General features: G+C 50.1%; 1 protein-coding gene across 4 annotated transcripts in view; it reads right to left on the bottom strand.

Moving 5' to 3' along the window:
- Positions 1-12501, bottom strand: part of si:cabz01090165.1 (uncharacterized protein LOC100333421 homolog) — a 116455-nt gene that overhangs the window by 24974 nt on the left and 78980 nt on the right. For 3 of the 4 annotated variants that reach the window (XM_041073339.2, XM_041073340.2, XM_041073343.2), the window contains one exon: positions 6507-6584. The exons of the other annotated variant lie outside the window; for it this stretch is intronic. The gene's annotated coding sequence lies outside the window, so the exon portion shown is untranslated. The remainder of the gene's footprint in view (positions 1-6506; positions 6585-12501) is intronic. 4 annotated transcript variants of the gene reach the window in all.

The raw sequence follows: 12501 nt of genomic DNA, 5'->3' as shown, positions 1-12501 counted from the left end.
GCTCTATAGTGATCATCTTTAAAGTGATCAGCTCTACAGTGATCATCTTTAAAGTGATCAGCTCTATAGTGATCAGCTTCACAAAGATCAGCTCTACAGTGATCAAACGTAAAGTCATCAGCTCTACAGTGTTCAGCTCTACAGTGATCAGCTCTACAGTGATCAGCTTCACAGTGATCAGCTCTACAGTGATCAGCATTAAAGTGATCAGCTCTACAGTGTTCAGCTCTACAGTGTTCAGCTCTATGGTGATCAGCTCTACAGTGATCAGCCTTAAAGTCATCAGCTCTACATTGTTCAGCTCTACAGTGATCAGCCTTAAATGGATCAGCTTCACAGTGATCAGCTCTGCAATGATCAGCTCTACAGTGATCAGCTTCACAGTGATCAGCTCTACAGTGATCAGCTTCACAGTGATCAGCTCTATAGCGATCAGCTTTAAAGTGATCAGCTCTATAGTGATCAGCCTTAAAGTGATCAGCTCTGCAATAATCAGCTCTACAGTGATCAGCTCTGCAATGATCAGCTTCACAGTGATCAGTTCTATAGCGATCACCTTTAAAGTGATCAGCTCTATAGTGATCAGCCTTAAAGTGATCACCTCTACAGTGATCAGCTTCAGAGTGATCAGCTCTACAGTGATCAGCTCTACAGTGTTCAGCCTTAAAGTGATCAGCTCTGCAATAGTCAGCTCTACAGTGATCAGCTCTGCAATGATCAGCTTCACAGTGATCAGCTCTATAGCGACCAGCTTTAAAGTGATCAGCTCTATAGTGATCAGCCTTAAAGTGATCACCTCTACAGTGATTAGCTTCAGAGTGATCAGCTTCACAAAGATCAGCTCCACAGTGATCAAACGTAAAGTCATCAGCTCTACAGTGTTCAGCTCTACAGTGATCAGCTCTACAGTGATCAGCTCTACAGTTTCAGCTCTACAGTGATCAGCTCTACAGTGATCAGCTTCACAGTGATCAGCTCTACAGTGATCAGCCATACCATGATCAGCTCTACCTGTTTGCCTCTCCTGTTCACCTGTCCTCCACCAGCCTAAAACTGATGTCTGATCAGCTGCTGCTTTGATTTAATGCTTTTTGCCTTGTTTAGTTTATTTACAACCTAAAATACCACAAATCTCTTGGTAGAAACTTTGAGCCTGAAGAGAACTGGGACATTTACTGTAGCCATGAACTGAACCTACCAACCTTTGTATCCGTTCATTAACATACCCATCCATCCATTCAGGCAGATTAATTGACATTAATTTCCACTCATGCACAATATCTATCCATCAGCCCAAATGTCGGTGTCACCAAGCATCTCTCTGTTTGCTGCTGTAGGGGACATTTGACTGAGGAGGGAGGCTGGGTAAAGGAATGCTGTGGACGGAGCCTCACATCCAGATTTCAGCCAGACGTGATGCGTTTAAAGTCCTACTGTGCTCACGCTTCCAGGGATTCACTCATCGGCTCACTTTGTAGGACTTTATTAGGGCTCAACAGCGGCTTTGAGAGTTGAGGCCTGGGAGCTGCAGGCACATTTCCTCCAACAGTAAGGAGCATGTAGACGGTGATGCGTCTCTACCGCAGTACAAATAATACAAAGACAGATATGAGCAGCAGCTGTTAGGCCAACGTGTTCTCAGCCGCTGCATCTACACGGTCAGGCAGGTTTCTTGACATTTGTCTGGATGACTGTGTGATAAGTGGAGCTGGTCAGGAGGGAGAGAACCCATCCTGGTGACGCACATCTGGCCACATCTGCACAGAACAACCAGCGTTTAGTTTAAATCTAATTTTTAGCTATGGATTCTGTTTTAAATGATGATAATTTACATGCATGTTCTTTCTCCATTCAAACCCTCTGATGCCACTAATTTGTAATTTGAGTTGACATTTGGATTCATAACTGGAGATAATTAGTGCTCATCATAGTATCTAGTATTGAAATACAGATGAGTTTTATGTCTTTCTGTCTGATTAAATGAATAAACATGGACATTTAGTCGATTTCAGCAGATTCTACAAATAGCAGCAGTGTGGGATCGTTAGTCTGGGCTGTGTTCCCTCGGGGGACGGGCAGAAACAGGCCGACGTCTCACAGCTGGATTTTATGTTTTTAATGCAGCTGCAGTTGCTGAAATTGTTAAAATAAGAAAGCAGCAATAAAACAAGGCGCTGGAACGAATGGGTCATTACGAGGACATGAACGGTCACAGATACTCTTCCGTGCTTCTTCTTAGCTTCTGACCTCCGTTCTGTTCCTCCTCAAACTGAGGCAGGAAGCCGTGTCCTATGAGCTTGTGCCTGTTTGAATTGCTCTTTGCTCTGTGTGAATGCTTCCATTCGTGCCTGGCTTTTCAGGGAGCCGGCCTGTTCAGCCAAAGGACGCGTCTGCATGCGCCAGTGTTTGCGCTGGTGTGCGAGTCTTCGGACCTGTGTTGTGCCCAGTGGGCGAGTTGTGGCCAAGCTGGCGCTGACCCAACAGGTGAACTGACGCCTGCTGGACACAGGAAGCTCACAAACACTGTCACAATACAGTGATGTGCAGCTTCATCAGAAGCGTAAGACAATGAGTGTGTGTGTGTGTGCGTGTGTGTGTGTGCAGAGTTTTGCTTTCAGTAAAATGAACAATGCACAATAAGAGAGAGCAGCTCAGCTCAGCTTTTCTCTCTCTCCGTCCATACAGCCTCCTGTGACTCCAGGCTGCAGACTCTGGCCTGATTTTGCTTCTCTCCATCCTGAAGCCTTAAGGTGAGTGTGATCACATTAAATCCAGACCATATTTGCACCATCACCTCCTGCAGAGCCGTGATGCTCAGCTCTGGCCCAACAAGCTTATTTGCAGGACACGTGTCATGTTAGCCACGATTGTTGGGTGTCAGAACCAGGTAATGATGGGACTTTAAAACTACAGTATAAGAAAAAAGCCTTGAAGCCGCATGAAGGTCAGCACAGCAGTGAATGTGATGGGCAGCGTGAGCGAGGAGCCCTGCAGCTGTCAGACATTCAGTGTCTGCAGCAGTCACAAGGTGAGACAGAGTACGACAGGTTACACTCCCAGCACGTTTAAAGCCATTTAGATGCGTAGAGGACACCTCGTTATGCCTAACGAGGCACTGATCACACACTGGAATGAACACGTACGACACGCAGATAGCTGAGACGTCTTAATAAATGAGACCCGTTCTTAGTTGTGTCCTCGTGTGAGCAGAGACCAGCTCAAACCGGAGTAACCACTGTTTACAGCAATAACAACGTGTTTGTCTACATTCCTCAATATTATTATCATCACCAGTTACTGTGAATAGAGTTTAATTGGAACAAGGTCTGTTGTAAAGGTTACAGTTTGTAATTAAAGCCATTCCTGGAATCCGTCTGGGAGGAAATTATTCACATGCTCATGTACTTTTAGCTGCTCCTAGTTTCGCATATTCCAATAAATTAAAGAGCAAATGCAGGATGAATGCAGACATGCTATAAATGACTCATTCATGTTGGTTTGTATTTGCTGTATCTTAATAAACAGCAGTACAGCACAGATGTGGCTTCGTTTGTCTATGTGGCCTTTAGACCCGGTCCGGGTCTTGCTGTTTGAATGCTGCAGCAGTAAACTTTTGTGCACTTGGCAAAGTGTAAATGTGCAGGAGAGAGAAGGAACCTGGAGAGAAACGTGTGTAATAGCAGAGCTGGAGTCTGTGGCGACTGTGCTGATTACAGGCTGCTGCAAAGACTCATTAAGCCTGAGTGAGAAGCTGCTTCACAATGTATGTGTTTTGTTCCCTGTGTTGTTTGCAGCCATCATAAAGGTCTGATTGAGTTTTAGGAAGGCGTGTAATCATGTACCGCTGGGGCCTGAATCACAGCACACCTGAACAGAACGAGCCCTCGCTCCCACAGACACACTTACATACATCCACAAACGCTATTATTTTCCATTCATCATCATTTCAGCCCATTGTGTTTAGCGCCGGGCTGTAATTGCAATGTGCAGCTGAGGAAGAGAGTCGTAACAACACCTGCTCGCACTTTTCTAACACGTGTGTGAATAGCCGCTAATAGAGACTGCACAGTCCAAACATACAGTACGTTCATGCAGCGCAGAGCTTTAAATGTGCTTCGGTGCTTTCACATGGATCCAAAGGGCAGAACTGGTTCCAGCCAGCAATTATCTACCGAAACCACAGAGCCACGCTCATTCATGGAGGGAAGGAAGGGGAGGGCGTGGGATAAGATGGTATGGGATAGTATGGTATTGGTGGTGGTGGTGGTGGTGGTGGGGGGGGGGTGAGCATGGGTTAGGATGGTGTGGAATTGTATAGTATTGGTGGTGGTGTGAACTACTGTAAGCACAGCACCAGTCCACGCCCCGCCGCGCTTTACCACCATTAACAAACATGAGGCTGTTCCAGAGCTGCTGCTGTTACAGCCTGTGCTCCAAACGGCTGAACCTCAACAGTGACAATGACACTGGAAGCTTTGATGGTGACCGGACCTCCAGTCCTGACAGAACTGGACCGTTGAACGGTGGGAACAAAAAGGTTCATCCCCATCAGCAGCTCCACAGTGTGTTTGAGTGCAGCAGAGGAGGAAACGGACGGCGGACGTCCTGAAGAAGAGGAGGAAACGGACGGCGGACGTCCTGAAGAAGAGGAGGAAACGGACGGCGGACGTCCTGAAGCGGTGCCTCCTCGTCTGCAGCAGAGGAGGAAACGGACGGCGGACGTCCTGAAGCAGAGGAGGAAACAGGCGGCGGACGTCCTGAAGCAGAGGAGGAAACAGGCGGCGGACGTCCAGAAGCGGTGCCTCCTCGTCTGCAGCAGAGGAGGAAACGGGCGGCGGACGTCCTGAAGCAGAGGAGGAAACAGGCGGCGGACGTCCTGAAGCAGAGGAGGAAACGGGCGGCGGACGTCCTGAAGCGGCGCCTCCTCATCTGCAGCAGAGGAGGAAACGGGCGGCGGACGTCCTGAAGCGGCGCCTCCTCGTCTGCAGCAGAGGAGGAAACGGGCGGCGGACGTCCTGAAGCAGAGGAGGAAACGGGCGGCGGACGTCCTGAAGCAGAGGAGGAAACAGGCGGCGGTCGTCCTGAAGCGGCGCCTCCTTGTCTGCAGCAGAGGAGGCGCTGACTGAACAGAGACCAGGTGTGAGGAGGAGGAGGCTCAGACTAGTTCACCCAGTCGCGGCCACGTCGCCACGGTTACGCCTCGCTGGAGGCAGCTGCTCATCAGCCTGTGGCTCCGCGTTGTCTCTGTGGATCTGCAGACGATCAGAAGCAGAAACAAACTGGCGACGCCTGCGTTTCCAGCCTGAGACGAAGCTGCGTGATGTGTTTCAGAGCGATTGGCTTCGTCTTTTGCTGATTTCCTTCGGTGGACGTTTCTCTGTGTTTACATTAGATCGCTGATAGTTGCTGAACACATGACTGTGCTGTGAAGCACACGGTGATAATAAATAGTGCCCATTGTTCCTACACACAGCACTGCTGATAAAGGTCTGCACGCAGAGACGGCTTCGTGGGTTTATTTATTAAACCCTCCCTCGTCCTTCGCTGCTTCATCGCTGTGGGTTCTGTTTTAAGCCGGTGGAGATGATCGAGGCTGCAGGAGAATACGAGTCACAATGACAGGAACCAGAACCCACAGCACGGTTCTGTTACCCTGAGGTCTGAGCTTCATCACAGACTTTTCCTTGTGTCACCTTTGTCCCTGGCTTCTGCTCCAGTGTTTCCAGTGTCACGCTTCCCTCTCCCCATGGATGCTGGGACCACTCGGCTTCACGCGTCCTTACAGGAGAAACAGGCCTGCGTCGCTGAGCACAGGATCAGACCTGATACAACTGGACGGAAAGTGTTCTTTTCATTCTGGATCCTCATAGGACGCGTGTGCAGAGTGTGGGAGCTGCTGAAGCTGGAAACCTGAGTTCATTCTGGGGACTGGGTCGAGCGGGTCCAGAAGCTCCACCCTCAGAAGACCTTCACCGTGTCATAGTAAACAGGGAGACGGACAGACGCGCTGCGAGTCACCATCACTGCGTCACACACGCCTCAGACCGTCGGTCGATCAATCAGGAGCCGTAAATGGGACGTTACGTCTGTTTGACAGTTGGCAAACAGAGTAAAACTGCTTCATGTATGTCCACACACACGCACGCACGCACGCACGCACGCACGCACGCACGCACGCACACACACACACACACACACACACACACACACACACACACACATACAGACACACACACACACACACACACAGACACACACACACACGCACACACACACACACACACACACACACACACACACACACACACACACACACACACACACACACACACACACACACACACACAGTCGACTGCTGGGTTTCATTTGCGCTGATGGGTCATGTTCAGTATCTGCAGGAGAAGCGGCGCTGGCACCACAATGTTTTTAAATGTGAAGCTTAAAGCAGCATCAAACAGGAAGCGGAGGATCAGGTACAAACTGTGAGAATGTGAACCTAAATGCACCTGCAGGCCTTCAGGGTGGATCCAGCAGCCCGGCAGGACCAGGTCCAGCTGTGGGGACTGGGCTCAAACTGCAGCGGCCTGAAAAGGAAGGAGGACGGTTGAGTCACAGATTCTGCTTCAGGTACTCAGTTAGACAGAACAGACAAAACAGAGTTCTGGTGCTGGTTCTGACCGGGCCCGTCTCTTCTCACTATTGAGACATTTTTCACCTGTCCAGCTTCTTTTCAAATGTTTGCATCCGTGTCCGACCTTCAGCTCTAATTCTCTAGAGGACACTGATGATAGCAAAGAGGGAAATGGAGCGGGCAGAGCTTTAGGTGAAGGAGCCGTGAGGTTGAATTGATGTCCAGTCGCCGCTCTAATTGGACCAGTGAAGCTCGGACGTGACAGAATCATGTTTAGGTCATGAACTGAGAGAAACGGGCCAATCAATCAAAACAAAATCTGCCACCCACACATCCACGCTAACAAAAGCAGGAACTGAGCAGAACCAGAGCCAAACGGCGCCGCAGACGGACTCGTTCTAACAGTGTGGCTTCCCCTCAAAAGAGCAATGGGACCCCCCCCCCAACAACCCACAGATCCAGATCAGCCCCACCCCACCCCACACTGACCCAGGTCAGGAAGGGGTTAAGGAGGACAGAGGCCCTGAAGGCAACAGGCCCTGATCACATCAGCTCCAGGGTCCAGAATGTGTCCTCTCAATATTCAACCTGAGCCTCAGCCTGGAGGAAGTACAGTTCAGGCAGAAACAGGGAGAGACTCCACTGCTGCTACAGCTCTGTCCTTGGAGGAGGTGGAGGACAGAAGGATGCTGGTGAACTAGCATCCATCATGGAGAACACGTCCACCCCTGCACCACGGAGGCTCTGAGCAGCTCCTTCAGCACCGGTTCTGTTCTGTTGTGGTTTTTATACTGTTCCTCTATACTCCTATAATGTTGTCCTATTTAATGTCTCCTGCTGCTGCTGCAGGAGACATTAGATAGGATTCATCGTGGGATGAATAAAGTCTATCTTACAGTATTTTATCTCATCTTAACAAGGCTTTGGGTTCAAACTAGGAAGAAAGACTGGAGGTGAAGGAGCAGCTCAGCTCCAGCTCACCAATAAAATCCAATAAGCTAAAAGTAACTCCTCCATCAGGACGACGAAGGAGTGGTTCTGGCGGAGACATCGATCCGATCAGTCTGTCTGTCTGCACAGGAACTATAAACGGAAGCAGGCTTTAAAGGACAGGTCTCCTCAGTGACACACTCGCTCTCCTTTTGTTTATGCGGCTCCTGAGCCAAACCTCAAACCTGCAGAAGTAGGTCATGAAGTGACATCATGTGTCATTCTTAGACACACACACGCGCACGCACGCACGCACGCACACACACCTACACACACGCAGTTGTGTTTCTCATCAACGTGGGGACTCCCCATTGATATAATGCCTCCCTCGCCCCTCACTCTAACCATCACAAATAAAGGCAGACGTCTGATCTTTGCTCTAATTCGAACCAAAACTCAATTCTAATCTCAGCCCTAAAATCACATCTTGACCCTAAAAAAAGCTTTCAGACATTGTCAAGATGCCCTCGCCTTGATATCAATATAGCAATAGCAATGATAGCGTGCGTGTGTGTGCGTGTGTGCGTGCGTGCGTGTCTTTGCGTGCGGGTGTGTGTGCTTGAGTGTGTGTGCGCGCACGTGCGTGCGTGTATGTGCGTGTGTGTGAGTGTGCATGCGTGTGTGTGTGTATGTGTGTGTGTGTGCGTGCACGTGCGTGTGTGTGCATGTGCGTGTGTGCTTGAGTGTTTGTGCGTGCACGTGCGTGCGTGTGTGTATGTGCGTGTGTGTGAGTGTGCATGCGTGTGTGTGTGTGTGTATGTGTGTGCGTGAGTGTGTGTGTGCGTGTGTGTGTGCATGTGTGTGTGTGCGTGCACGTGCGTGCGTGTGTGTGTATGTGTGTGTGTGTGCGTGTGTGTGTGTGTGTGTATATGCGTGTGTGTGAGTGTGCATGCGTGTGTGTCTGTGTGTGTGTGTGCGTGCACGTGCGTGTGCATGTGTGTGCTTGAGTGTGTGTGCGTGCACGTGCGTGCGTGTGTGTACGTGCGTGTGTGTGAGTGTGCATGCGTGTGTGTGTGTGTATGTGTGTGTGTGTGTGCGTGCACGTGCGTGCGTGTATGTGTGTGTGTGCGTGCGTGTGTGTGTGTATGTGTGCGTGTGTGTGTGTATGTGTGCGTGTGTGTGTGTGTGCGTGCGTGCGTGTGTGTGGGTGTGTGTGTGTGTGTGCGTGTGTGTGTGTGTGTGCGTGTGGGTGTGTGTGTGTATGTGTGTTTGTGCGTGTGTGTGCGTGCGTGTGTGTGTGTATGTGTGTGTGCGTGTGTGCGCGTGCGTGTGTGTGTGCGTGCGTGTGTGTATGTGTGCGTGTGTGTGTGTGTATGTGTGCGTGTGTGTGTGTGTGCGTGCGTGTGTGTGTGTGCGTGTGTGTGTATGTGTGTGTGTGTGCGTGTGTGTGCGTGTGCGTGCGTGTGTGTGTGTGTGTGCTGGCAGATGGTCGGCCTGAGCCTCCGTCCCACAGCTCCCTCAGCGCTCCCACGCCCCCTCCTGCCTCCAGCCTCGCTGGGAATCTACTCTTAGCTGCAAATTAATGTATTTAAATGTAGGAGATGAATGCTGTCTATTCAAGAGGTTTGTCCTTTGAATCAAACTTCTCTGTGATCAATATGAGGTTTGACTTGTAACGAAAAGTTGCATTTTAATGCTGAGCTCACGACTTCAACAGAGACATGAATGAAGAATAAAATGTGTTTTCCTGCCGTTGCTCCGTGTTTAACCGTAAAGATTTGCATCCATTAGACCACAGCTGGCTCAAATCAAAGGTTTCCATGGCAGCAGGTTCGTCCCGAGGTAAATGTGCAGCGTCTCACACAAGCAGGAAAAAGATTCAGGAAGCGTTGTGCAGGCGTTTCCTAAGTGCTGCTACTGAGCGAGAGGCTGGACACGGACAGAACCATCAGAGCTTCACCAGCGAGTAATTACATCCCTGGAGAGGTCGGATCGCTCCGGTCCTGTGGCGACGGTGAAGGGCACAAACGCCCACAACAAGAGGCCGTGTGATGATTATATAAAAATGTTTACATGACAGAAAAGCACATTTCAATCTGAATCCATGAGCTTTGATGTCAGAAGTTTAAGCCACAACCAAACAACTCAATTATTGAGTAAACGGCCTCACTGGAGGAAACAGCTGATCGGCCTGAACCTGATGACAGGTCCAGTTCATCGCTCACTCTGGGTTCTGGGTTTAAAGAAGCTTTGCGTCATTCTTTTTCTTAGTTGAGCCTCCACACGCACAGATTCGAAATTTTGTCAGATGAAAAAAGTTTTGATTTATTTACCTAAATGAAACTGAAACTGTTCATTCATGGTCCTGAGTGGAGGACATCACAACAAGGACACACGAGCCGAGTGTTCATTTCTAGGAATCCATCAGAACCCACGGGAGGACGTGACAGACGAGGACAGCAGGAGAACGAACCAAAGTCAGCTGCTGCGATCATTACACAAACGGACTAGGTCCTGGTTGCTGGTTCGAGTTCCACCCTTTGACCCCGACCCTGAGTTAACAACACGTCAGCGATCAGTGCTCCGTGACAGACAGACAAACGGACAGACGGACGGACAGACAGAAGGATTGACAGAAGGACGGACGGACAAACGGATGGACAAATGGACGGCGAGAAGGATGGACAGACAAACGGACGGAGGGACGGACAAACGGACGGCAAGAAGGATGGACAGAAGGACGGACAGACAAACGGACGGACAAATGGACGGCGAGAAGGATGGACAGAAGGACGGACAGACAAACGGACAGACAAATGGACGGCGAGAAGGATGGACAGAAGGACGGACAGAAGGACGGACAGACAAACGGACGGAGGGACGGACGAACAAACAGACGGCAAGAAGGATGGACAGACGGACAAACGGACGAACAAATGGACGGCGAGAAGGATGGACAGAAGGACGGACGAGAAAAACGGACGGACAGAAGGATGGACAGAAGGACGGACAGAAGGACGGACGGACAAACGGAATGGAGGGACGGACAAACCGACGGACTAATGGACGGACAGAAGGATGGACAGAAGGACGGACGGATAAACGGACGGACAGAAGGACGGACAGAAGGACGGACAGAAGGACGGACGGACAAACGGAATGGAGGGACGGACAAACCGACGGACAAATGGACGGACAGAAGGATGGACAGAAGGACGGACGAGAAAAACGGACGGACAGAAGGATGGACAGAAGGACGGACGGACAAACGGACGAACAAATGGACGGCGAGAAGGATGGACAGAAGGACGGACGAGAAAAACGGACGGACAGAAGGATGGACAGAAGGACGGACAGAAGGACGGACGGACAAACGGAATGGAGGGACGGACAAACCGACGGACTAATGGACGGACAGAAGGATGGACAGAAGGACGGACGGATAAACGGACGGACAGAAGGACGGACAGAAGGACGGACGGACAAACGGAATGGAGGGACGGACAAACCGACGGACAAATGGACGGACAGAAGGATGGACAGAAGGACGGACGAGAAAAACGGACGGACAGAAGGATGGACAGAAGGACGGACGGACAAACGGAATGGAGGGACGGACAAACCGACGGACAAATGGACGGACAGAAGGATGGACAGAAGGACGGACGGATAAACGGACGGACAGAAGGATGGACAGAAGGAAGGATGGACAAACGGACGGAGGGATGGACAAACCGATGGACAAATAGACGGTGAGAAGGATGGACAGAAGGACGGATGGACAAATGGACGGACAAATGGATGGCGAGAAGGATGGACAGAAGGATGGACAAGAAAATTGGACGGACAGAAGGACGGACAAACCGACAGCAAGAAGGATGGACAGACGGACAGAAGGATGGATGGACAGACAGATGGACGGACAAACGGACAGACGGATGGACAGACGGACAGAAGGATGGAAAGATGGACGGACAGAAGGACGGACGAACGGACAGAAGGACGGACGGACAGACACAACTTTGCAGATAGAAGAACACACCCAGTGAAGTAAAACAAAATAAAATGACATTCGCTCCTCACTTAGTCAATACGGAGCGGCTGCAGGATGGAGGAGCACGTTTCAGCGTGAGCGATGACAGCGGAGGAAGGTCAGACAAGGTCAGACCTCAGTCCAGGGAAGCGGAGCTGAAGGCAGGAAGCGTCGACACATTGATAATGAGAGCAGACTCACAATGAAGCCTGCTTTAATGTGAGGCTATTAGACGCGTCCAGGTGACAGAGGCTTCTCTGCGGCTCAAATGATTCCTTTATTCAATTAAAGCTGTATTAATTTCATATCTGGCTCCCTGGGGCAGCGCGGCCTCACAGGAACCTGACAGAGTCTTCTAAAGAAAGGAAAGCTGCTATGAACACGTGCTGGAGGCAGAGCCAACAGAACCGGGCCGGCTGCAGAACTGAGGGGGAGGAGGGGACGAAGGCACGAGCTCACCTGTCCCCATCTTATCATGTTTTATTTTATTATTTTTGATTTTTTCTTTCAAACATGTAAGTACATGCTAGAATGGAGTAGGAAGAAGTCAGACTTCTGCAGTCGTGGCCCCATAGCTTGATTGAAGGGAGAGGAGTGCAGCGCTGGTTGACATGATTCCATCTGTTTTGCTTGGTTTCATCTTAGCCGATATAAATTGAGACTGTCTTCTACTTTTTGGGTTTCGTGTTTCACGGTGACTCTTCCTGAACGGAGCTGCTCCAACATGTTTCCCTTCAGGTGGAGAGAAGAAACACTTGAGTGGATATCATACACAAAACTGAGCCAGAATATTATTAGTCACTAATTCTGGAGCAAAGCAGAAGTGCTCAAAATGACTCTGCACGTTCACAGAGATAAAAAACTCCTGAGGGCGCTCGGCACTGAAGGGAGCACACAGCAATTGAAG

The sequence above is a fragment of the Betta splendens genome, chromosome 13, assembly GCF_900634795.4.
Source record: "Betta splendens chromosome 13, fBetSpl5.4, whole genome shotgun sequence".
Taxonomy (NCBI): domain Eukaryota; kingdom Metazoa; phylum Chordata; class Actinopteri; order Anabantiformes; family Osphronemidae; genus Betta; species Betta splendens.
This window is presented reverse-complemented; position numbering and strand designations above follow the sequence as displayed.